Source organism: Pezoporus occidentalis, unplaced genomic scaffold, assembly GCF_034315485.1.
Source record: "Pezoporus occidentalis ecotype Australia unplaced genomic scaffold, CSIRO_AGI_Poc_V1 ctg43, whole genome shotgun sequence".
In the NCBI taxonomy this organism is placed as follows: Eukaryota; Metazoa; Chordata; class Aves; order Psittaciformes; family Psittacidae; genus Pezoporus; species Pezoporus occidentalis.
In genome coordinates this window covers 1,359,078-1,386,757 of record NW_026915758.1, presented here as the reverse complement: position 1 = coordinate 1,386,757, position 27,680 = coordinate 1,359,078, and the positions used below count along the sequence as shown (strand labels likewise).

General features: G+C 42.4%; 1 long non-coding RNA gene across 1 annotated transcript in view; it reads right to left on the bottom strand.

Moving 5' to 3' along the window:
• Positions 1-27,680, bottom strand: part of LOC134171924 (uncharacterized) — a 189,132-nt gene that overhangs the window by 86,833 nt on the left and 74,619 nt on the right. The window contains exons 6-8 of the long non-coding RNA XR_009967773.1: positions 21,539-21,636; positions 20,389-20,492; positions 2,700-2,910 (exon numbers count right to left, since the gene is read on the bottom strand). This is a non-coding gene — a long non-coding RNA (uncharacterized LOC134171924). The remainder of the gene's footprint in view (positions 1-2,699; positions 2,911-20,388; positions 20,493-21,538; positions 21,637-27,680) is intronic.

Below are 27,680 nucleotides of genomic sequence, written 5' to 3'. Positions count from 1 at the left end.
ATTTTCTTCCTCACAGCCCACTTCACACTGATCATTCATAAGAACATGGTTTAAATAACTGAAGGATGAAAACGCCACTGGTAAATTCACTGCTGGTGTAGACCAACATGTACCTTTGGTCTGTATTTGGTGTAAGAAATAAGCCTGGACAAAGTGAACTTCCTCCTCAGAAGCACACCAAGCACTGCCACTGCCACCAAGCCTCTCTGGAGGCTGACTCCTCGTGCACTGAGATGGGAGATGCTCATCACTCCCATTCTGATATAGTACAGAGGATGTGACCTCATCCCACCCTCTCCGACCGAGAGCCTGCTGCACATCTTGACAGCAAGCGAGAACAGAAAAACCCTTCTGCTGGGCCCTGTGCGTGGGAGCAGGAAGCCGTCTTGGTTAGCTGTCACCCAGCACGACTGCAAGTGACTGCACACTCCCACTCCACCACCTGCATCCTACTCAGGCGAGCTACACCTCTGATCTGGACTTAGATGCTGTGTGAGCACAAACTCTCCTCCCCACCACTGCTGGGAAAGGGGCCGGGGAAGGCCCGTGCAAAGGGTGGCACTAAACCACTAAGCACTGTGAGCAACACACGGGCAGGAAGGAGCTCAGCTTCTGAAGTGCATGGCAAAACCTGCAAGGGCTACTCCTAGGCTTGTGAACCTTATGTGTCACATGCAGCTCACAGCTGGGCCTAATGTCCTCACCTAACCTCCAGCATGGGAGTGTCTTTGGGTAAAACTTTATCCAGAAGCACTGCCTAGTGAGGTCCCTTGATGAAACACACACAGATCAAGTTAGAAGTGTCAGCAATGTGACCACAGGAACAGCTGACACTCATACAGAACACAGGAGGATGATGTGCACCAAAGTTAAGAGGCACTGCTTACTTACATACATGCTGGGCAGAATGAATTTCCCCAGCTGATGTTTGCACGAGAGATTATTGACACATGTGGGTATGTTGGTACTTTTACAATAGTAATATTTTCAAAAGGAAGGTAAGTACTGAACAATTTCTTTACTGTACTTGGCACAAACATAGCTTCAATCAACATCAACCATACATGACATCTTCTCCATCTATTCTTCCTCTCAAAGAGATATCCATTGTGGGCAACATCAGGTATACTTTCAGGGCAAGTGACTTTTTGCATCAGTACTCAGATCTTGTGAATGAGGATAACACGCTGTATATTATAACCCCAATATTTATAAGTTAGACTTAGTAATAATATAAAAATAAGGCACAATAGACATTCCAACTTGTTTCCTAATGTCAGAGAAAATTGCTCCTTGTTAAAGAAAATTACAAATTCTGAGAGATAGAAGTGAGGCTATATGAAATCCAGAAGTGCCTATGTGTCTCTGACACACTTAGTGGTCAGCGCTAGTAACTTGTTAGTTCCAGCTAAAAATACTCTGGCTTTTTTTAGTTGTCCAAAAATTGTTCTTACTTTGGACACTAACTCTTCCAGTGCAGTCCAAGCAAGATCTAGCAAGATTATTGTCAAGCCCATCATCACTTCAGTTGTCATCAGACAAAATGATTTTATGTAAAAGGAACAGTCATTACCAACAACATGGAAAACAAAGTACTTTTTGAGCACCTCCTGGAGCTCACACCTCCCCGAGCTCACACCTCCCCTGGCAAGTCTCTGTGACATCCACTAAGAAGAAACAGAAAGGATCAGTTCTGATCATAACACTTTGGATGCCGGTCTGGAAGAGGCTCCCTAAAACTAGGAACCTGCTTTTCAGCACTGAATAAGCTTGATCACCCTGTGTTACGTTTATAATATCCAGTTGTTCTGCAAGGTTCATAACTTAGAATTTAATCACAATATCAATACGCTGAAATTCTTTACATTTCCTCAGAGAAGTCAACCAAACAGATTCTCTTTGCTATTTCTCACGCAATCATCCTGTCTACAAATAACCAAATCACAGTATTTAAGCTGTCTCATTATACTCCCCTTCAGATTTTCTAGCCTGCTCCACATGGCTATTGTCTCTTTTCATAATACAGTATTTACCTAAATGATGCAATAGCACAGGGACACCCTTGTGCATTTGCTACATGGACAAAATTGGCATAAAGTCAACACAGATTTTAAAGATGTTTAGGCATTTAGCTCCCACAGCCTTAGGAACAAAACATTCTCACAAAATCTGGTTGTTAGATTGGGACTGGAACAGAACTGCATTCCTCTGTACAGCTGGAGTCTGATGGTCATGTCTGAAAAGGGTCTTTTTCACTAAAGTAGGGAGAAAGCAGGCACAAATCAGCTGGACATAAGGTCAACTGCTATAGAAAGGCAAGAGAAACTCCTTAAATGTCCAGCAATTTCCAGTCCAACCTTGTTGAGCAATTGATACTGTGGAGTCTCCTTCCTAACCTACAGCTTTCCAGTTCAGGCACCAGACACATTTCTCTCAGCCCACCCTGTTGCAACAAATATTCTACAATACATATGCTAAGAATAACAAAAAAATGCTACTGAAACAAGGTCCTCCGAGACACATTTGTTCTCTCAGGAGGAGAGGCTGAGAGACGTAAGACCACATGGCTGATGCTACTGAAGTGCTCAGATATGCCACTGATGAGTGTCGTGCAGAAACATACACAAAATAGAAACTACCCAGCTAACAATACTTTGAAGTGCTTTGATTCTCTCCAGGCCATCACATTAGACTCTTACCAGTCATCCAGCACCTCCCAGTTTTCTCCTGTTGCCCCATTTGCCTCAGAATTCAGAGAAGCTGGGTACCTAGGCACGGATTATATCAACTTTGAGAAATTGAGTTTTCAGGCATTTCCATTTCACGATCACCACTGCAGGTCTGATCCTGATCTTCACCAGTAATTCTCTTTTCTCCCTTGGGAAATTTCTGCCATCTGTCCTCTTATTCCTTTCTAAAATGGAGGGAAAAATATAGCTTTTAGCAACACCCTTCGCAAATGCTTTCACTTTCTCTCACAGGCCACATCATCCCTGTCAGTAGCCTGTTATTCTAAATGCACTGCAAGCAAATACACTTAATTATCTTTAAAAGTGAGCAAAGGTTCCAATTACTAGCTTCATTCTTGCCCAGTGCATATATTTATTTCAAACACTTAATGCGCATTTCCTTTCATTCTCCATCTGTCTTTTTTTTATCTCCATTCATTCTTTCCGTTGTGGATTGTCATCTAATGTAAAGCATTATAATGGAAGTTAGGTTTTCTAATTCACCTGCTTATCCATCAAACTCACGGTGGGACCCTGTGCGTGTCATCAAGCCTGAATAAGCCTCAGTCTCCTACCTTTAAAAAGTATGTTGTCTGTTTGAACCACTATATTGAAACTGCTTAATTTAATCAGAATAGTAATACTTTAAAAATGCTAACTACCATTTCTGAGTCATGCCAATCATGCCACCCACATTAATAAACTCCTTTGCGTTTACGTCTGGGCTGATATGTATGTCACAATTAACTGTCAGGCTCTGGGTCCACATTGAACGGGTAAATTTCACTTCATGGAGATCTGTCTTGTTCCTGAACACTTTCCCATCCTGCGTAACTTTCCTCCAAAAATTATCCTTCGTGAAACCACACAGAGAAAACCCGTTAAAGAGAAACTGAATTTTTAAGCTGAACAACAGATAATATAGACAGTTTGGTCCCAATACTGCTAATCATTCTAGTTTTTTAGAGGTTTCAGTAAGAGCATCTGAATGCACCCATCAGTCCAAAGCCTTCTCAACACAATCCAATCACACTGAAGTGAGAAAGTACAGATAGTACCTAGTACAGATAACTGGGGGATGAATCCCATTTATTGATTGTGGCTCAGAGAGATGCAGCAGAAGGCCCATAACATTCAAATAACATTAATGAATTAAAAATTAATACAATATGTTTTGCTTTGGTTTGTTTGGGGTTTTGTTTGATTTATTTCTAAACTTTGGTATGACATTATTAAAATCAATTGACAGAGATAGGCTGTTCTTATTTTTTGTTCTGAATGGTCTTGCTAACATTCAGCTTCAGAACTTCTAATTTGTTTTCGCAAAGCAAAATCTCTTTCCTACTCAGAGTAATTCAAGAAATCCTCATTTGGTCACTGCCGCTGGAATCTACTTTGTAGTCACAAGTCCAGGTGGCCTTTGTGTTTCACACAGTAATTTGCTAAAACCTTTTATATGTGGAGCCTTAGCCACATTCCCCACATGCCCAAAACTCTTCTCAACAGTATTTGCACATTAGGATATTCAAGAAATGCAGAATCAGACCCAGGCACAGCAGACCATGTGTTGTACAGTTCATTAGGATAGACCCATCTCAGTCATCATTTGTCCTCGCTTATAGGAGGTTGTATTACCTTTTCAGCTCTGGTTGCTCTAGCAGAGAGAATCGCCTATCAGTTGCTTTCTATTATAATGTCAGCTTCTGCTCTGGGCACCTTCAGTTACATACATCAGTGTGAGACAGTTTATAAGTGGAAGAGTGTGAGGATTTTCATTATTCCTTTGAAATACAAAGGCTTGATCAACAGTTTATTCCTAGCTATTGAGAGAACTGAAGCAGAGCTCAGTGCCTATTTCTTGTCTGGTATTTCTCTCCTCTGACCAGATAAAAATGGATAGGGAGAAAACACAGCTATGATGCTCTGCCTCAGTGAAAACCTGTCAGGCAAAATGGCCCACAGCAGGAGCACTCCAGAAAACTTTGAAGTTCTTCAAACCACAACTTTTGCTCTAAGATGCACCTCACCTTTTTCTTTTTAGCTTTTCTTTAGTGATTCCGGGCTAGGCTCTTACAAAGATCAACACATGCTCACAGCTTCCATATGTGCCTTCACAAAGATGATGCTGCTTTTGTGCCCTGGCCCTTCAGACGTTCCCCCTTTCCAAACATTCATGACTTTTTTCTTGGATTCCGTTTTCTAAAACTCATCTTCTCCCTCCAACACCAAAGTTATCCCTCACATCACCTGGAGCCTCAAGTGTCCATCACTAATTTCCCCTGTCTGATTGTCTAAACCTCCTGCAGAGATCTCTGCCTGTCTCTTCCCACTAACCAGTATTAAAAAGCAGGTAGGGGCTTCAGAAGATGCGGATTTCTTACTATTTTGTTTGTTCTCAAACATCAAGTGATTACTGTTTTTCATTCATTACCCAGATAATCATATACATTAGCAAGCAAGAAGAGTGCTGCTACTCAAACCGAAGAGTTTACATCTATCCAAGACAGATACCATTTCCCTACTGACTTCTGCAAGCCTCTTTCTTTGGCTTCAGGTATTATTTTTTTTACTACATGAGGATATTTCCCCCTGTGCTTGTTTCACAACGATGTGGCACTTTCCAAGAGATTAAGGATTTATTTGGCATCATCAGGCTCCCCCATCCATCTTCCACACTGGTTCCTAACCCCTAGAGCTCAGTCTTCAGCCAACAACCTGCTGAGACTTTTACTCTGAAGGCTGTTCCATCTTCAGTCCACTTAGCTGGCTTCTGCTCTCCATATCTCTACCTGAGAAATCCTCAGCAGCACAACTCACTCAAACCTCTTACCTTTGCATCCACACAGCTTTGGAGGCCTGGTCCCAAGGCACATCCTAAAGCCACCCACTTTGGGTTCACAATTTGCAGACTTTGTTTCACGAACAGACCTTACAGGCTCAGCTTATCTTCTGGTAGAGAAAAAATATTTAGAACATATATCGCTGCTATAAATTGTAGACAGTTAAAAGAACCCGCTGGAGATATCTGAAATTTAAACTCTGACAAGCAGTAATCTAAAATAAACTACAGCCGGTGTTTCAGCTTTGATTCTGCTGCCACCAAAGGCAAATGGCATAATTCCCATTGATTCCAATTAAATCATAGACTCGGTCCTCTTCTTACTCATCTTTCTTTTTTAGATGTTGCTATCTGCTTTTCAGTAGTAAGATTCCCTGCAATACTCTGTGCCTCTGAGGACCATGAAAACTTTTCAGTGTTGTGCAAAAGTGCAGATCTTGGTATTACTTTTTCTCATATAGAAACTGGGTAAGATTTTACACTTCCCTAATTAGGGGCAGGGAAGAAAAAGCAGCATGGTTTTAGGCTCATGATTTAGTTTGTTAATCCATCCTAAAATCCAACATACCTTCTGTACATCTCCTTAATTACATTTATTAACGTACATTTCCTTCCAGTATCTGAAGGGGGCCTATAAGGATGCTGGGGAGGGACTCTTCATTAGGGACTGTAGTGATAAGACAAGGGGTAACAGGTTAAAACTTAAACAGGGGAAGTTTAGATTGGATATAAGGAGGAAATTCTTTACTGTAAGGGTGGTGAGGCACTGGAATGGGTTGCCCAACGAAGTTGTGAATGCTCCATCCCTGGCGGTGTTCAAGGCCAGGTTGAACAGAGCCTTGGGTGACATGGTTTAGTGTGAGGTGTCCCTGCCCATGGCAGGGGGGTTGGAACTAGTTGATTTTAAGGTCCTTTCCAACCCTAACTATTCTATGATTCTATGAATTAAAAAAACCACACTCTTATGACACTAAATACTTAAATGCTAAAATGCAACCACTACCCTTTTTGCAGTGAGACAGGTGTTCAACCCTTACACATCTAGCTTGAGCTTGACATGCCTTCTCTCAAAGCAGAACCTGCATGCACACATTTTTAGGCTGTGCTTTGCGCACATGCATGCAAGGGAAGCTGTGCTGATGTGCAACATCCCTGCACTGGTGCTGCCATCCTGGTGGGAGCTGCATCACCACAAGTTATGCAGCTCTTTGTTTTGCTCTCTGTTCTTAAAAGGACAGCAAGAGGGTCTCCTGGTTTATACTTCAACGGTGACACAGAGCGCGACTGTGCTGTGACAAATCTGTGCTGTGGGCAGTTCAGTGGCAGCTGTTTCAAGATATTTGGGAGCAAAGTCTCAGGGTTGTCAGCTTCCACATTTTGCTGAGCTCACAGTCCTCTTTCCTGGAGCTTATTACCTGCTGTCCTTGAAACTCTGGCCTTCCTCATTTCAGAGAAAAAACAGAAAATATGGAATCTTACCATATTCTGAAGTGTGACTCATGATTTTTTGCCATGATGGGCACATACTATTGCCTCAACTTCCCTTTGTCTCTTTGCATGCAGCCGCACCTGCAGATGTTCAGGGAGGAGTGCTTGTGCTCATGTACCCTAAAAGCAGCTTCTGAGTATGCAAAAGTCAGCACCCGCATGCACAGGTGTCACTATTCCCAACGGGTGAGTGCAGGGGTTCTGCTTGACAGGGCCACACGTGTATAAGTAGTTGCCCATTTGGGCAAACTAGTCTCTAAGTATCACATTTTAGCAAAGTAGCATAGCTTCTTCCATGCGTTCCTTTCACAAAGCACATTTTTTAAAGTAATCTTATAGTGTTAGATATACAGATGTCTACCTCAGACTTTATTTTTTCCATCTGTAGTATCTGACCTTGTCAGTTACTTCGCGCAAAGCCCGGAGCTCAGTTAACTGTCTCTAATTGCTGCTGAGACTGCTCAGCACACAGAGGAAGAATGAGCCCAAATAAATGGCCAGGATGGAAAGGCTTAGAAGTGTCCATCCCCATTACTACTGGGGCTTCTTCCGGGGCTGGGGAGACACATGGCCTTGCCCCATAACCAATGTGGCTGGGATGCTGGCCAGCCAGGAGGGGACCACAATCCTTAGCTCCCTTTCAAAAGAAGGGCACTCTTGACTTCACAGCTTGCCAGGATCATGTAGCAACACAAAACCAAAAAGAGTCTTAATTTAAATTCATCTTAAAACAGATTTTTAAAACGTGTACCAACAAAAACGTCAAAGAGCTGTGTCATTTTGCCTTGAAGACAGCAGACCAGGTTTGTTCCTTCTCCAAATTGAAAGGCAGGAGCTCTGTCCCTCCAGAAGAGTCATGTCCTGGGACTCTGCTGCCAGAAGACCTTCTGCAAGCTGGCAACAAGTTTTCTGCATCAGGCACATCACTCAAAATACCCTTTCTGCTTTCAGAGCAGCACAGAGAGAGCACAGATCCTCATTTCTCTTTATACTCCCTGGATCATTTAATCAAGAAAAATACTATGACAACCCTAGGGGAACCTGACCAAAATGGCCTCAGACACCTTCAGCATCAAGCTGCCCAAAGAAATCATCACTCCAGATACCTTTAATAACAACACCTATGACTCAGATAGCACTTCTCATCAGTAAACATCAAAGGTAGCTAAGCATCATTACCCCATGCAGATGGGGAAAACCAGACCCGCTGGGCTAAGTGATTTGCCTGCAGCCCTGCAGCACCTGGCAGACCTCAGAGCAGAAACCAGGGCCAGGGCCATGTTGTGCTAATTCACAGCAGAGAGGAGGTCCATTCTGCCTGCCTCAGAAGGGTTACAGCCCGCTTGCTCCTCTGCATGCATGAGCTGAGTGTGACCCCACAAAGTCTTTTGCCTGGAGACTGGATGAAATATAAATTTAACTGGTTATTTTTGCTGTTAAATGTGTTCCACCAGCCTAGTCCCACTGTATGACATACATGAATACAAACCAAAACAGAATGTTAAAAAGTGGCTGAATTCAGTAAAGCTAATAGCTGCATTCAGCAAAGTAGCATATTTGAGATTATGGAGCTTTGTTAGGCACATTTTTAAGATAATATCTTATTTGTACAATATAGTTAAAATGAATGCTTAGGCTAATCAGTGTGAGGGTTTAAACAGTCTTAAGTGAATTAGCATAATCACTCGTAAAGCACATGTAGTTTATAAATGAATTAACAGCTACAAATTAAAGAAGAAATGTCTGCTTTTTAAAGCATCCACCCAATTTAAAGGGGGGAAAAACCCACAAACCAACTCAAAAGTTGGGCATTCTGACTTTCAGATGCTCTCAGGCTGTTCACCATGGCCTGCTTGTGCCCTCCACTCCTCAAGCTGCCTGACCACTCATGGAGCTCCAGGGGCAGACCACAGGAGGCAGGACTCCATGCATGAATGAAGATTTGCAGACCCCAGTTCTGAACTCTCATAAGGTCTACCCTACTCAGCTTCAAGAGTTTCTGTTATGTTGTGTTGAGATTAAACTGTACTAGGTTTTTAAAGTGCTTATACCTTCCCAGAATTTAGAAAAGGTGTATCTTTGTTAACAGGATGATTTTACAGACCTCTTGAGTCTTCTGAAAGTGAGCAGAATGCATGGTTCCTACTCTATGCTCCCTCATCCCTGAACCTCTTTCACATGCATTAGGAAAACAAGGATGCCTTCTTCACTGCTCCCTGAGGTCAGACACACCTCAGCTGACCTGACTACTATTTCTCTTGGAGTTGAGGAAGCCTATATGGCTGCTGTGCAGTCAAGGAAAGAGCCACCTCATGCCTATACTGAAGAAATCCCTGCTGGAAAGACCCTCTGCAGCCTCATATTACCCTTGAACATGCAAAGGCACACACACGATCGGGGTTCAGATGTTTAATTTCCTGGAAAAGAAAGTTAAGGTGTATGACTCTTGCAAAAAGTGACACAGAAAAGGTGAATAAGAAATGTTCACTGAGAATGAAGGACATAAAACAGAAATCAGGAGACAGATACTTCAGGACAGAAGTATCTCTCCCCTAAAATGAGGAGTGATACTTCTCAACAGAACTGGTAGTTCTGCCTTGCCAAAGGATATTGTGAATAGTACATGGTCTCAAGACAGACATCCATTTGGGTAATAAACAGACTTCTGTGGCTTAGAAAGGAAGGAAATTTGTAAGGAATATTCCTGCAGATGCCCTGTATACCCTTCCCTGGGTATCTGGTTGACCAAAAGGCAAAGCTGGACCAGTCATTTTATGTTCTTGTATTTTTTACTGGCACAAGTGGGAGGTAAAAACTACATTTTCCAAAAGGGAAAGCAAGGGGGCACATCTTACGCCAAGGAGGTAGCATGTTCCCTCAGTGGTCTGCTGCACAAACTCATTTGAACCAGCTCATTAACTTTCCCTTCCTCAACATCCACCCCACCCACAAAACGCACTGGCAGCGGGTGTGCTGGGGCTGCGGTGAGCACTTCTTGTCCCCAACACCTCACCCCAGCCTACGCAAAGCCCTGATGGAGGAGACCAACAGGTTCATTAGTCCCGCTTGTGCCACGGTTTCACTGTAGGCAATTGTCAACCACTGTGTGCAGAGCAGAAGTTTAGTAAACACATTGTCCTTCTGGCTCTACTAATACTACTGGATTTTTTTTTTTTTTCCCCTATGGAAAAAGATACCATAGAGCGTATTTAGCCCTTTGTACACACTAAGTCATCAAAGGTGAACTTGCCTTGTATTTTGGATGAATATAGCTTTTTCTTTCTCTTCCTGACTGACTGGGAACCACTGTGAGTCAGTAATCGGGAGCCTTGCACTGGAAGTCCAACCTTTTGCCTCAGCTCCCTAGTAAATTTACTGCTATTTTCATCTCAGGCTAAGGGCAGCCCAGTTACCACTCCAGTAAGAGGCATTAAAAGTACTTCCTCCAGTTCTCAGAAAGAGAATAATCTGAAGTCTCAAACTAACTGAAGTGAAAAAGAAGAAAAAAAAAAAAGAAAAAAGAAAAAAGAGGAAGCCTTAACGTGAAGAGCTATTATTATGTATTCTCACATTTTGCTGTAGCTAAAAGCATGAGTTGTATATATAACTAATGCACCACCCACCCAAGCAAAAAATACTTGCTTGAAAAAATAAAAGCATGCCTGTCAGAACTCATCCTCTTCCATTCAGTCTCCATTGTGTATTTTTGATCCTGTGATAAATTAGCACACTACTTCTCAGGTGATTCTAGTATTTCAATTTTGAACATAGGACATACTCAAGTGAAATCATCAGTGCTTTCTTAAATTCACTAGCAGGCTGCAGTCACAGGGCATCTAGTACTAAGCAAAGCAAAACCGAAATGTGAAGGTAATGGGGTGAAAGTTTGAGGCCTGCCCTCCACTTGCACTCACTCACACACATAAATGTTTCCACCCTGGCAGCTATAAACACTGTTTACCATCAAACACCTGCAACATATTTCCAATACACTCATGCTTGCAGTCTAGGTTAGGATGTAATCTGTTTTGTATGCTAGTACGCAGCAGAAACCTGAGATTGCCCTGGAGGGTTTAGAGTTTGTAGGTGGAGCTGCCTGGTCACATCTTGTTTCTTAGTAGTGTTCTTTCTCTTTCAAAATCCTACATGCTCTTCTCAAGGTCAGTGCTGACTTAAACTCTTTTTTCATTAAGAATAGCTAACCCCTACTTCAGTCTAAGATGTAGTCTTTTTCTGGTGTAGGCAGGCAGACCTTCCAGCCAGTGAAGGGAAACACAGAAAGCTACACAGAGACACCTCTCAGTCAGCAAAATAGTGTCTTTGCACCAGCATCTTGCACTTTCAGATCTAGAACCATGCTTACAAATATGGAGAGCAAAACAAAAAGATTTTATGTTACCTTTTTGTGGAAAGATGGCACTTAACCATACTTTTGGAAGGCAGTGGTGACAAATCCTTGGAATTTCTTTGAATTGTAAAACAAGGCTGAGAATTTCTAGCTTCAAAATATTTAGCAACTTCACAGGTGGTTTTACAGGGATACTCCAGTCAATCTTTGACCTCTGCTGTGTGCCATTGCTAACACCAGGATAGAGAACAGGTCTTATCACTGTTTTTGCTGCTTTCAGAATCTCAAAATGAACTCAAGTTCAACATACTTGGCCCAGCTCCTAAATTGCATGCAAAAGGAAACCATTATCCTGTAAGATAATGTCGAGGTAAAACCATAAAATCATGCACCATTCCTGGACCACATCATCTTCCCAGTCATCATATGATTCTTGATCATGCCTTTACAATGCACAGTAATTCCTCTTTAATGATCCACCACAGAAATCTAGGTACAGTGGTCTGAGAAGCCATTACATCATTTCTAGGGCAACTGTTCCTTCACTATATCTGAGATATATAGCAAAGCTGCATGGGCTCCAAGGCAGAGTTTTAGTAAGTATCTGGACTGAATTAGAAAAGGTATAAAATTTGGGAGCAAAATGCTCCAGCAAGCACTACTATGTCTATATTTTTCAGCTTGTGGCTGAGGCCAGCATTAACATGCTGATATATATTAGCTGCTGGCATACAAGAACAGAATAAAACATTCCAGAAGATCTCTTTGAATATGAAGTATTTGAATCTGCTCTCTAATGCTGCAAGGTATAATTGCATTCAGATATTTATGAAGTTCATGAAATTCAAAGCCGTTCCAAGCCTTTGCTGGGTCACAAGCAGTGATAGATGTGATCATACAGTAGAAGAAAACTCTGGTTCAAGACTTGTGTACTGGTTTGAAATCACAGTCATAGCTCAACTCCACATGGGAGGAGTCCCTGGGATTATTCCCTACATATGTTTTTGCCACACAAAGCCTGTGTTTCCTAGATCTGGGGTGCACAGGGAGGCTTATGTGCTACTGAGCACCTCTGAAAAGCGGAGTTTACTTTCCCTATGCTGATTTTCCTACCTTTGTTATGATGTAAGCTTAACACTTTTAAATCATGTAAATGTGTACAGAGATTGTGATGGGTGTGTGTTTGAGAAATCCAAAAATAAAATAATGTAATGCAGCCAAATACTTAATTACCAACATGTGCATCTGTTGTCAAACCATACGCTAAGTGAGTGGCACTGCTCATTAGTTCTGCTTTCAGGAGCTACCAGGCGGTCGTGTCATCACTACCAAGAGTCTTCTGAGTCTGAATCATCTCCGGAAGGGACAGATTCTGTCACTCATGCAGTCACTGTTACCAAGAATGCTGATGGCGTAGCAGGTGTTTCCTCCACTTCTCTAAACCTGGAAAGGTTCTGGCACTGCTTCCCTCCAATTTTCCCTCTTCAGAAAGGAAAAACAGCCTTTCTGTCCTGCCTCACATGAACAGGCAAGCACGTTCCAATAAAATAGGTATAGGATACAATTGCTCCTATTCTTTCTGTTGCCTACTATACTGTGTGATTATCACACCATGCTATGTCCTCAGGAAAGACTGTTGGTTTATCCAGTCCAATTCCTTTTCATGCAATAAAACTCTAGGTCCATTGAAACAGAAGGGGGTCTGTGACCCACAACAGTAAAAAAGATCAGCTGATGGTTAACCTGACCCATTAACTCTGAAGCACCTCTGAAATGCTCTTGCAAAGTCACTGACTGATCAGAACTTTCAAACTTTTAAGCGTATGTAACGTTCTGAGATGGACTTCGAGAACTTTGTGATCTCTGTCCACTTCAAGTAAATGGTAGCTGGGATCCAAAGTTAAAAGCACAGCATCATATCTACCAAGAAAAGAACACTCAAGGACCAAACAACAGTAGTGGTGGAGAAAGAATCTGAGCAATCCCAAATATGGGTCACAACCTAGTGAAATGTTACAACACAAGCTCTACTAAACTGGCAGTTCCTTACAGCCTGAAAACCCCACGGCTTTGGATAAGGAGCAAAAGGCATTAATGAGCAGTAGAGACTGAATGTAGCTTCTGCTTAGCTCTTGCAGTACTGAGGGACTAGGGCTCACCCACATCCTTCTGGAGATTGCACAGAGATGGGGCTGACCCTCATGGCCTGAGTAATCAAGGTAGCCTCCTGTGGTTTAGGGTGGGCTGTAGAAGGGCACTGCCTGCCTCACAACTCATTCTGGCTACTCTCCTTTGGCAGTTAGCCAATAAAAACCTTCTCAAAGAATTTAAAACTTCTGTTCCACTATTCCATGTCCTCACTGTCAGCAAATCTCAGAACAAATATAAATTGTGCCATTCGGTATAGTATAACTGACTCCTTCATGTTCCCCTCATCCTTATTCTTTTCATATCAGTCCTATGGAAGATGAAACCAGGTAACTTCTGTTCAACCTAGGCATGGAAGCCAACACTGCATGACATGGACAAGCAAAGGTCCCCCTGATTTCAAATGGAGTCTGCAAAACCAAGCAAGACCAGTCCAACACCATCAGTCCCAGGATGAGATACCCCAAACCCCCTCACAGACATCCCTTAGCCATGACCTGCCTCTTCCCTGCTGCTGCAACCCTGGGTCTTTTCACACCAGAAAACAGCATTTACACCAAATTGTGAAGTGGTTTTAGAAGGTAAAATTCAGTGGTTTTACCACCTACCATGATGTGCAAGAGCTGATCTAGCCCACACTGGGGACAGAGCAGAGAACCAAGGAGCAAAAGCAGGGCTTCAACCCAGACAGGGCTTTGCTAGATGTGAGTTAAATCCAAGCCCTGTTCCACTCAGCTCTCCCACACTGCCACTGAGCCAGCAAGGTCTCTTCTCTCACTCATAAAATGCCTCATGGCCACACAGGGCTCTTTATGCAAGGGGAAATTTAGCAGCTGGCCAAAACAGAATGTGGCCAAGCGCAGGCTGCGGCATTTACACGGCCACAGCAATTACAGGTTGCACCCATGTTGCTACTGCAGAGCTGGAGGTGGCAGGGGTTCTCTCTCCTTCCCTTCTTTCCTCCCTCCCTATGCCCCACTTTTCTGTGAAACAAAAAAGACCAAATCAAATCCCTTTTTTCAAATGGCTGAAGATGGCTCAGGCACTCCTTTTCACTCACAATCAAATACACATTTTCTTTTCAGTACAGTGGCTCCCAAGAGCCAAAGTTCAAGCTGGAACATTGAAACTCACATGGTTTAAATCACCAGTGGGACACCTCTGGTGCTGACACTGATGTACCCAGCTTGGACCTGCTCAGGGCTTGGACAGTACTGGGTCCTTCTGCTCCAGAGCTCCCCTCTGCAAGCTTTCCTGTCCCTGCCAGCTGCAGCAACCAACACTGCCTACAGCAAATGTGTCACTTGTAGGTAGGTCACTAAATATCATGCCCAAATGCAACACAGAACCAGATGCCATTAAAAAAAAAAAAAAAAAAAAAAAACAACAAAATCCTGTTGATGTAAGCACTATGCTTTTACTTCCCCAAGTCTGACAAGCCTCCTACACAGCCAGCAGCAAGCAGCTATTTCCCTTGTAATATCATCAGCCTCCAGTAATGTTCACTTGCCTGTTTTTAATCCCCTCTGCAGCCCTTCCTACCATCCCATGATAAATCCTTTCCCTTCTACCATTCCACAAATGCCCAGATCTTTTCCTCTCTCTCCCAACCACATCTGGCTTCTAGACTGTTCTTCACTTCTTTCGGTTAACATTTTTAAACTCTATCTAGGGCTCCACAGACTTTTTTTTCCCTTCTTGGTGGTGGAAGGAGGAGGAGGGGGAACCTGCTGCTCAGCTGGCTTTGGCAAGCCTGGGGCAGCTCTAGCTGAACTCCCTAGCCCTCTGCCAAGAACAGTCTAAATAGGAGCACCAGAAACATCTTTAAATGTAATTTGTATTAATATTTTTGGAATCTTCACATGCGCACTTGAAATTGCTTTAAAAACATGAAAAATAGAAGGGAAAGGGTTGGCAACCATGTGAAGCTCAGACTGTATCACACGCAATACTGTCACAGAGAAGCAGCTACAGCAGGATGAGGGTCTAAGCCATTTGTATCAAAAGCCTATTTGTCCATCACTTTATTTAATAAAGTTGTTCTTACAACAACAGACTGCTCTCAGCCTTTCGACAGAAGAAACCATCCCTGTCTTTGCTCATCCTAAGCAAGGTCCATCAGCGGTGTACATGTTCTTGAAGAGAAAGAGACCCTGTTCTCTTAAGGCATGTCCAAAAGTCAAAAAAGACATACCAGGATGAAAGGGACCTATATGCCTTTTCCCTCTCCAGCACCATTCTTTACTTACTTGTTCGTCCAGCCAGGGAAGCAGGGTGGGTCTCTAGAAGGCCCGTGGCTAGCTAGCTACCCACAGTATCAGGCTCAAAGAGCTCCTCAGAATTTCATTCTGCCTTAACTTTGATACTGTAATCATTAGAGATTTCCTGTGTACCTGCTGAACTACCAGCTTTAACATCTTAGAGAATCTGATAAAGCAGCACTCAAAAAGCAGCTTCAAGGAGAGTTAAAGCCAGCCAGATTCCTGGTGCCTTCCTTACTTTCCAACCTTTGGCTTCAGAGGGTTTATAGAGCCAGCACTGTGGGATAGATTCGAAAGTTCACCTTTCTAGGAGCACAGTCTGGGTTTCAAGCTGGCTTTTCCCATGCCCAAAGCAGAGCACAAACCAGGCCATGAAAATTTCAGTTATGAAGGAACTGGAGATACTTGCCATGCTAGACCTGTGGCCAGATGGGGAGAAGGGTTGTTAAGCCTTGGACCTAGGGCACTGCATAGTTCACAAATTCATGCCACCTTCCCCTTCTTCCTCCCACACACAATGCAACCAAAAGCCTTCAGCCCGTGCTGCAAGGGTGTCACATAGGAGCCCCAATAAGATAAACTAAAACCCCATCACAGAGGTCTGCTATTGACTACCCTCAGCTTGGGTCTGTGTTTCCAATACAGTGATCACACCCATCTCTATGCCTGAACTCCAGATACAGCCAGCAGGTCTACTTTGGGACAAGCGTTGCAGCAACTTGCAACCACAAGTCAAAAGCCTCCTCAACAACAACAAAACATAGGAACATAGGTTTTGAAGCATGGAAGGAAGCAAAATAATTTGTATGAGTAATCTGGATATATATGCACACTTTAGGAGGGAAAACAGATAAGAATCTTTCAGGTGAATCAGAGGGCATATACTTGCAGAGAAATAATGCTTTTTGAGTCTACAACCATTTCATGATTACATCTGCTTTCCTGGCCAAGGAATGCTCGTTTCTGTTTTTCCATAGCCCAACCCTTGCTCCTAGCTTCTAGATGGGCTTTTGCATTTAGTTATCCCAGTAGGAGATATCATACTCATTCCAGCTCAGTTTGCATTTAAGAAATTTCTCAGGCTTTTAGTTGTCCCCTTCAATTTATTCTATCTCAATTAAAGATCACAAGCAATTTAAAAATAGCTAGATTTATGCTAGACTTCTGATCATCTGTCTCTCAGTTGCTATTATCAGTATGGATCACAGTATAATTTATATTGTCATAAGCAGAAAAGAAAGAGTCTGTGACTGCCACAATTATTCATAAGTCCCCCAAAGCTTGAAAGAGAATTTATCAAATCCTTTTAAATATTTTGGCCTCATCATGTGATTTCTCCTTTCTGAGGAAAGCCTTCCTGAGGTCTTTGCAAGACTGAACAGTTCCTTTTTCCTTTGTCAAAGAGAACACCCTTCTCTTAATGAAAAAACTAAAGCTGTCTCACAACAGGTCTTGCAATTTGCAGATTGGTTTGCCTTTGACTTCTGTGGTAAAAGGCAGCCCAGTTCAGTAGATTAGTTAAATGTGTGCCTAATTTACACGTGACCTAATAATCTGCAGAACTGAAAAGCTCTTTTTGCTAAGAGGACAAGAAGGTTGTACACTCCCATGCTTCATAGGAACTTAGAAAGCTTTAACATGAATGACACAATCTGCACTTTTCTACAAAGCAATAGGGTTTGGAGCTTTTGGGTTGTTTTTTTTTTTCCCCATTTCTTTCTCCCATATGCTAAAAGTGACTATAATTTTACATTTATTGTAATATTTTGAGGTTTTATATGCTGTACATTCTTTCTCCTGTAAAACAAGATCTGTGCAGAAAATCCTATAAAGTCATTTTATGTTTTCTATTCATTGCTACTAATTTCACTTGCTGATAAATTAAATTTCAGTCATCTGAGTCAGCCTCTAATTTCAGATCATCATCTTGTTTTCCCAGTGTTTTGTCAAATAAATACACATGTATTTGTGTAACTACACACAGAAACCTACAAATGATCTACATGATACTCTCTAGCTTTGTGAATTAGAAGAAATTAGTTCTTCTAGAATAAGTTATTTAGGTTTCGTAATCACTTTCCATCCCAATTTTCAAAGCTACAGGATTACCAAATTTGTATTGCCTTCTGCATACAGAAGGCATTCCTTGTTTCAACGTTATTACAGCCTAAGAGGTTGGCTATGACTGGGAAATGACAGCTCAGAGAATTGCCCTGTGAATGCATCTGCATCATGGTTTGTCCATGCACTAGTGTGTTGAGGCAGGGCACTGACCCTTTTACTCTTCACGCACTGTCCAGCCAAGCATACAGCCCTGCACATCCCACCATGCCAAAGGACTGCACGTCTCCTTCTGCTCATTAAGCAGCCAGTGATGGGCTGGGCTATCTAACCCACTCCAGAAGGCAGTTCAGATCCTGGCAATGCTATTCTGAGACAAACAAATAAAACACAAATTCAAGCCAAGAATTCAAGAAAGGGCTGAAGGAACAGGAGGATGCAGCCGAGAGTAAGAGACATATGGGCTATCTGCACTAGGCAACCAAAGAGGGCCAGGGCATGGGCCCAAGTACTGGCATAGCATCACCCTGCTGCTCAACCGTCAGTGCAGTCTTTGGCACAGACTTGTCCCATGGCAAACAGCTCTCTCGAAACAATACCTGGACACTTCACCTATAGCGAGGGACAATTCTCAATAGACAGTTTGGATGGGCCCCCTTGTTGGGGTGGGAGAGAAAGAGAATTTATGGTCAAAAGCTATGACACTCCAGCTGGCCATGGGGCCAACAAAAAGTTCACTGGTATATTTTATTTACTGGTGTAGAAGTAATCTTGAATACCACAACTGATGCAGCACAGGGAAGCTCACAGAATGGGCACTGCCTCTTCCTAGGACTGCCTCAACTGCTCCAACAGAGAAGACTCAGTTTCTTTGTATTCTTTTCTCCCCTGAGATATTGCTGTAGATTCCATCTAATCTCCCCAGTCTTCATGCATTGTCTGGATTGATTTTTAATTGACCAGAAAATTAGATGAATGCATCTATTAGGCCAGAACACTATTTCACCTTGATCTGGCCCTCAAACTGAGATTATAGATTGCATCTCCAAGCAGCAATCTACTATCTTACAAAACCCTCCTCCACTTCCATGGTCATTCTGTCCCTGAATCTAAGCTTCTCCAATTTGATTTAACTTCAAATACATTAAGTACAAGCTGAGATTAGCAAAGGCAAGTTATAGGAAAGATAAAGATCCTGTTTAACAGAAAAACAATTTCTGAGTTAATGCTACTTAGCAATTTCTATTTTCAAGGTTCATTACAAACATGTATTAATCTTTGCAAAATCCAAGGGATAAGTGGTGTTATGCATCTTTTACAGATGAGGAAAACAATACCTGCTAATTTAAGGTTATTTTTTGAGCACTCCCATTCCAAAAAAAACAATGTCTCACCTCACAGACCATGTGAAAAACAGCTTTCTTGTCACTTTTCTGACACTGTGACAACCGCTATCCTAACTAAAGTTTCCACTGCTTGACAGACACAAGAAACACAGAACAAGCTAGGAAAGGAACCAGGACAAGAAAATACAAGGAGTTCCTGACTCCCACCCTACAGCTCAAACCACTGGACAGTGTTGCCTCTCACAGCTGGGGAGATTCACAACTCCAACGGGAGAAAAGTCAATGCACCCTAGAGCAGAAATCTGTCTGCCACAGAGCATATGGTACATCTGCGTAAGGTGAAAGAATAGATATGAATAAACACTGCAAAAAGCAAATGGCTGTACAAACACTAATAAAGATGAGATACGTTTCTGTGAACACTGACCAGGTGTTTTTTGCAAATCTGATCTCATAGGGACTTTCTTATAAATTACCAAGGTGAAACAATATTTAGCTTATAGTATTTTTTAGTAAATGCAGACCAGTCAGTTTTCCTTCTTGGGTGCTTATCATCTTTATTTTCTGTGGTTGTGGTCATTCCCCCTACTGATCTTCTACTCTGTCGCACCTTAGCCCCACAGTCCTGCTTAACTCTGATGCTGCCCTTACCAATCCTGATGCCAGAAAGTATTTGTAACTAAATGAAGGTGACCAACACAACCTTTCTGCAGATCTTCCATGTGCTGCAGACTTTGGCTTGCCTATGGCTTGAAATCATTATTCACTGGTTTCAAAGAAACATGAATAAATTAGAGTAATATTCAAATAAAGGGAAGAAAAAAAAAGAAGCATCAGGTTAGGGAGAGTGGAAAACCAAGGAAGAAATGCTAATTAATTCAAATAGATTGATTTGCCCTATTTGCTCAAAAAATTAATTACAAAAAAAAAAAAAAAAAAGAGAAAAAAGTAAATTAAGAATTAAAAGCTTCCAACAACAGGAGCCAAAAGGTTTTTCTCTGGAATCTATTACGAGTACCTGAAAAGGGATTGCGTCTAATTAGACGTTATTTTGCATCAAGATGACCTCATATTGTAATTAGAGATAGGCTAAATTGCTTGCAAATAATTATAATGATTGGATATCTACCACGACTGCCATGAGCTTTCATATTCACGTTGATTCTACCCATCTCAGTTTCTTTTGGTCAGGAGTTGTATCTTTAGCAGGTATCCAGCAAAAAAAGCCCAAGCATTCTTCAAAACCTCCATCAGGTGTCACTTCTTCAGACACTTAAAAACATAAGAGAGACATGCAAATTTTCATGTAAAAAAACCACAACCTAAACATGTGGCAGGTACCCAGGCATAGTTATTTGCACTTCATTTCCTAAGCAGGGCACTTTCAATGCAAACAGATGTTATTAATTTTTATCTTTATAATGGATATATCCATAAACACTCCAGGCTTCTAAAATATACTGCTCCGGGACCAAGTTCAATTTTCATCTACATATTGCAAAAATATTAGCCTAAGCTCTAACAAATTTCAGTGACTATTTCAGTCCTATGGTCTGTCTCAGTGAATCAACTGAAATCACTGGCTACAGAAAGGGAGGCAAGACGAAGTCTAGCACACTGAGTTGCAGACATGCTGGGCTGTGTGATGTGGGTAAGAAAATGCTAGTCATGCTAGAAAATATTCACAATGAAGCTAGGTCAGAAAGTCATGTCAATGGCAAGGTGAGAAACTGCAATAAGACAGGGAACAGCTACAGGAGATCCTCCTGTATGTCAGCATCTTTCAGATCCACATGGAGAGACAGATGGATCAAGCTGCAGTGAGCAAAAGACTGAGATAAAAGTGAGCCTGCATACCCTGAAGTGCCACCTGAGGAAGGGAACAGCTTCAAAGTTGCCCACAGTACTGTGAAAGGCACAAGGGATAAGGGCTTGCACAGCTCCATCAGCCCCTGCATGGGGCCAGCAAATGAGTGCAGCTGCAAATCCCTCTGGAAAGAAAATGACTGCTTAAGTCTTCATGTCAGTGTGGCAGCAAAGTGGACAAGATGGGCAACTTCTTTTTTGTGGGAACAGCGAAGGATGTCATAGGATGGCTACAGCTGGTATAACTGGTCTCAGGAAACGCGATTACAACATATCTTCCCTGCCCAGTGTCTGGTTTTGAGCCTGTTTCACAAGGCATGTATATGGATCTTCCTGAGAACCAGCATACAAAGATGGCTGGGTTTGAAAGGAAGGTTTACAGACATTGCCTGTGGTCACCTGGAGAGAAAGCAGACAAGCAGAAATGGGATTCATGTGAAACAGCTACTTACTGATGTGGCAATGAGGAAGACGCACATCTACTCAGTGAAGGACTGTCCTCTTCTGTCTGAGGGATGGCAGCAGGCTAGGGGAGAGGGAATTACTGAAGCTGTAGGGCAAAGTATGGCAGAAAGTTAAGGGTAGTGGCCAGCGCCAGCTCCCACAACCATTGGCACAAAGGTTGGAAAGAAGGACAGCAGGACCCCAAAGAGCTCCAGCAGACTAGCACCACCTGAATCCTGAGGAAAAGTACAAGTCCACTGTTGTGGTTTACACCCAGCCAGCAACCCAGAACCACACAGCCGCTCACTCACTCCCCCCCCTTCCTCCCCCCACTCCCAGAGGGATGGGGAGGAGAATCAAAAGAATGTAACTCCCACAGGTTGAGATAAGAGCAGTCCAGTAACTAAGGTATAACACAAATCACTACTGCTGCCACCAATAATAGTAATGATAAGTGAAATAACAAGGGAAGAGATTACAACCACTCACCACCCACCAACCTGATACCCAGCCCAGCGCAAGTAGCAATCTAGCCCTTCTGGGTAACTGCCACCAGTTATATATTGGACATGACGTGCTGTGGTATGGAACACCTCTTTGGCTAGTTTGGGTCAGGTGCTCTGTCTAAAAATGACTGCTACTGCTGAACCCAGGACATCCATGCAACTCAGACCTGAGTACCTGGGCACCTCAGGACCCATGCTGTTCCATGCCTTGAAATTTCAATATACAGATTAAAAGGTGATATGATTTCTGCAGTTATGAACAGGCCAGTGCCTGAGCTAAGAAGAGAAGGAACATTTTTCAAATCCAGGCCCAGTGCCTCCATCCACCAAACTGCAGGGCTTTGAGTCTCACCAGTGATTGTGTGACTGTTGGCACAGCCCAGCCACAACTACTACATTCATTTCTAGCATGGCTCCATATCGGCTGCTGCAGAGGTTCAGAAACAACTCTTCTAATATTTTGTGGTATTGACTTCCCCATTCATTGTGCAGTGACATTAGCACCCATGAATAATCATAAAATTAAAAAAGGATAATTAATATTTAACTTTGCCAGAGGGAAGTACTTAAGGGAGAAACCATGTTTTAGAAAGAGCAGCTGATATTTGTCAGCTGGAGAACGGGATTAATTAGATGCATCAGGCAGTGGTGACATGAAGTTGAAAAACAGCTTGTCAACTCTGAAATGACTTATAGCAAACGATTATATATAAAGACGCTTTGTTATCCACTCACACACAGGTGTTTTCCTCATTTTCCAAATACTTCGTGTGCTTTTTGTTCCTGTGATAAAACAGGTGTAAAGCAGATTTCCTGCTCGTAGATTCACCACAACTATATTTTAGGTAGAGTAGATATGTGGTCCATTTCTTGTGATCAAACCAACAAGGTGTTGAACAGTGAAGCACCCTCCATTATCACTGATTTCAGTGGAAGACAGTCAACAACTTGTAGGATCAAAAGCTTGATGTTTGAACCACATAAGGAAAGTGATGTTGTAGGGGATGTGGCAACGAACCAGAAGGCCAAATTCATGTCTGTTGTAATGTTGGTTGAATGCAGCCAGACAGTTCATTGATCATAGCAAAGGATTTGCCCCAGGGTGTTTTAATTTAAAACAGATTGACATTAATCTGAAGAACAAATCACCCAAATCCTAAACTCTGATCTGATGCAAGTCAGATGCAATATGACAGCAACTCAATCCCCTGGGCAGCAGAGCTGCTAGCTTCAACTTCATCCTCATTTCCGAATGGTGTCTGGAAGTTCTTGAATCCTGCTGGCACAGGCCAAGCCAGGAATAATTTAACCCAGGTAGAAGTACACAACCTTCAGGACATGGAAGAGCTACCAGGAAAGTGAAGCTTCAAGAGGGAGTGGAGCTCAGGTACTGAGAAGGTAAAGGGGCCACTTCAGGAAATATGTGCTTGACTAGTGAATACTAGCAATGCTAACACTGAACAGGCAAAACAAGCATAAATTCCAAGACATCGGTTAAACTGCAGTCATGAAGTACTCAGAAAAGCTTATTAGCTTTAACTACTCATTTGCATTGAGCTTCTCAGACAATAGAAACGTTTGAGATGTCCTGGGAGTAATTTGTTAAACACAGTATTTGAGCTGTCACAATCATAAAAGACAGTATTTCTCTCCATCCATAACAAAATCATACCAATACACACACTTTGGCACCACAGAAGAATATTTAATGCTGAATGTAGCACCTGTAATACATTGCTTATATTTATAATCCTGGTATGATTAGTTTCTAAAGAAAAAATTATGTCCACAGACAGCATGTTTTGTTCCTGCTCGTTACTCATATGCAAGAATGAAAGATCTATTACAACATATTCTTCCTTCCACCTGCTTTGATGAACTGCCTCAAAGCTCTCTGGGGAGACTGCTGCAAAGCTTGTGACTTAAAGCTTAGGCTCAGAAGTCTCCTCAGAAAGAGGAGACTTGGATTGCAAGAGCAGACTCAAAGGTCAGTTCAGAGCAGCACAGGCAGCAGACTGCAGTTCCATTTCTAAAAGCAAAGGATACTGCTGTGGTCCAGGTGATTTCCCTCAAGCCTATACTCTCACAAAGAAAAAAACTCAACAGATCTGCCTTTAGGGACAAATGTAAAAAGTTCAACTTGAAACTGTAACACCTGTTTTACAGAGACTTCTCCAGATTGCCTATTATCTAAAAAACTGCAGTTCACCTCAGCACCATTTCTCATTAAGACAGTTAACAATTTCTACGTCTGCTCAATTTTCCAGACAGTGTATTTTGTTCTGCTCAGGTTTGTAGAGCATACCCATCATTGCAATATCTCAACACCTCCCTGCAGTGCGACAACCCACTTCCCTGATGTGCATCTGTCACATGCTGATCTTTCTTTTTTTCTCTCTCCTCCTCCCAGGGAGAAATCTTCATAAATGAAAATAAATATGAATATATGCAGTTCACTTTTCAAATATAGCTATATAATGCATTTAGACCTTCATACATTATACATGACTCTTTAAAAATGTGGTTATCGATGCCTGCCATTATTAGTGCTTTCAGTACTAAAGGCAGAGTTGAAATGCATCTTAGCAAAGTACCTAGGTTTCTGGTAGGTCATACATCTTACTGAAATTTATTCCACAGACTTATGTAGGAACCTGAGAAATTTTAGCAGAAGCAGAAAAGGGAAACATTTGAGCCTCACACAATTATCAGGTGTTCATGGAACACACTTTGCAAATAAGCTCTGAGATCTCAAAATAGACTTAGCAGATACCCAAATTTAATAGCGAGGAAAATAACATTGTGGCTAACACCAAGCTTTGTACCTGGCACCTCAAAATCACTTTTAACACTGCAGCATCAGCTGATTCACACAGGTGTGTTGTTACCCTGCTTCGTTGCCAACACTGACCTGGAGAAATCCTTTGTCACATGCCAGACCACTGCAGGGTCACAAACAAAAAGTGGGGCACTGGGACACAGTCTCATGCTCTAATTAGGTGGCAACCAGCATCTCACTTACACAGACTTATATGCATCTGCAAACAGAGGCGACTGACACACTTCCCATTGCATTTTTTGCAAGCAAGCATGCAACTCCATCACCGAATGTGCAGCACCTACCCATGGCTTTGAATATTTCCTCTAACTTCTTTTCCTTTAACCCTTCCAAGCATGCTGCTGACTGTGGTTAATTACAGCTTTAGAGAGAAACCTATCAAAACACAGCAGTGTATTTCCTCGAGATATAGAGGTTTCAATGTGCACATCTGCACAGCATGCATCATTTTCCTGAACAGTCCTGTACAAAACACTTCTGTCATTGTATTTTTAATATAACAATTCCCAGGGGAAACTGTTGATGACGAATGTGATACAGCTGAGCAGCAGAAAGAGTGCAAGATGAAGGGCTGTCCTCAGTCCACAGAGAAGTGATGGTTCTTGTAGGGGTTTATCATTAAATACAAACAAACGGAAAATTCTGACATTTTTAGTACAAACTACTAAACCAAGAGGAAGACTGCATTTGACGAAGATATTTTTTAAGTGAGGGTCTTCTGTGAGTGTAAGAAAATGTTTCAGATTTCAGGCGTGGAAATCATCAAAGTCCATGGATACTGCTGAATCTTTTAGCTCCTTTCTCATGCCTGGACCCACAGAGCAGATATCTGAACCTCTATAGATGACACCACAGGGGGGAAGACTTTAACATAAGGACACAAGATTCTGTGATGGCCTAGGAAATCAGCTGAGCCATGGCAAGGCTACCCTAAGGCCCCAAAACCACAAAGTTTCATGGCAGTTTGTACTGTCATCCACACCACTTGAGCCTAGGAGCACATATCCTGTGAGTTTTCACAGTTCACCTCACCATTGGTAACTCATTAACTCAGATGCTTGCAACTATCTGTCCATAGCATTATAGTTTGACCTTGGGAAAGCCACTCTCACCTGATTCCTGGGCTAATGGTTGGACTTGATGATCTTAAAGGTCTTTTCCAACCTAAGTGATTCTATGATTTTCTTAATCTATTAATTGCTCCCTGGCAGGTGCTGATTTTCCTTGTCTTTTTGTGAGATGGAGACATGGTGGATTCAGGCTTTAGGTGGCATTGTGCCTCAGATTAGTCATCAGGAAAGTGGAGAGAGTAACAATTGCCTACCTCAGCAGGTAGTTTGAATGCTTAATTAATCCTTTCAAAGCTTCTTAAAATATAGATAAGAAGTAGAAAAATTAACTTTTAACTTAGTTTTCATTGTATAATTAAAAAAGCACAAAAAGCTGTTTTCCCAAGCAATAAATAGCTTATTTAAAACAATTTAAAACTTATCAAACTATTCATTACTTTAAGACCTGGTACAAAGGCAATACCCTTTGCGTAATTCATCTGACCTGGTGTTTGATTAGAACAAATTCAAAGGCACCAACTCACTTGTGATTAAAATAACATGGGTTTCTGCCATTTTTTTACTCAAGCTCAGCCAAATTTCATATTTTGTAGTGAGTAATTCAGTTGAGGGCTGTTTAAGCCTCTGAATACAATTTAACAAGAGCTGGCTCGATGAAGGCTTGGGCAAAACGTGGCTGCACCAGGAACTGTGTCAATAAGATGTGGCTACTAATGCTACCAACATTCCCATGCTCTGTGCAAGATGTGACATGCACTGTGGTGGGTGGCCATGTGGGTTATCAGATCAATCGCCAGGTTAGTCAAACCAACTCAGTTGAAATCAGATGAAGGACTTAACGCATGCCGAAGGAGAGGGCTGCAGGCTGTCTGTCCACAGAAAAGTCTGTCATTCAGGTCCACACCGCTCTTCAGTGCAATACTTTCCATCCAAGGAGTCTTGACCATGGTAGGAAGTGCGGGAGGCACCTGCAAGGTCCTTTGTGCAAGGAAAGGTAAGAGGGTACAGTGTGGGGGAGCACAAGGACAGAGGCTGTAATCAGGAGCACATGCCCTTCAATAACAATAACTTCTTGTCCTGGGTTCAGCAGTAGCAGTCATTTTTCTCCTTCATGGTAGCTGGTGCAGTGCTGTGTTTTGACTTCCAGCCTGGGAACAGTGCTGGTGATACCGATGTTTTCAGTTGTTGCTAAGTAATGTTTACCCTGACCAAGGACTTTGTGAGGCTCATGCTCTGCCAGGGAGGAGGGGAAGCCGTGAGGAAGCAGAGACAGGACACCTGACCCGGGCTAGCCAGGGAGGTATTCCATACCACAGCATGTCATGACTGGGGTGGGGGGTAACTGGGAGTTACCCGGAAGGACACGGGCTTCTGGGTCAGACTCGTTTCTTGGCCGGTGGTATTGTATTCTCTTCCCTTGTTATTTTCTCTTATCACTGTTGTCGGTGGTGGTAGCGGTGGTGATTCGTGTTGTACATTGGTTGCTGGACTGTTCTTGTCTCAACCCGTAGGAGTTGCACTCTTTCGATCCTCCTCCCTGTTCCTCCGGGAGTGGGGAAGGGGAGAGCCCTGGGGGTGGGCCTCGATTGCTCTCAGCCTGGCACCACTCACTGGGAGTGAGTGAACAAGCTGTCTGGCTAGGGTTTAAACCACGACACTTCTATGAGGTGTTTGTTGTTAATTATTAATATTCCAATATTATTTAACACCTTTAACAGTAACACCTCTGTATGTA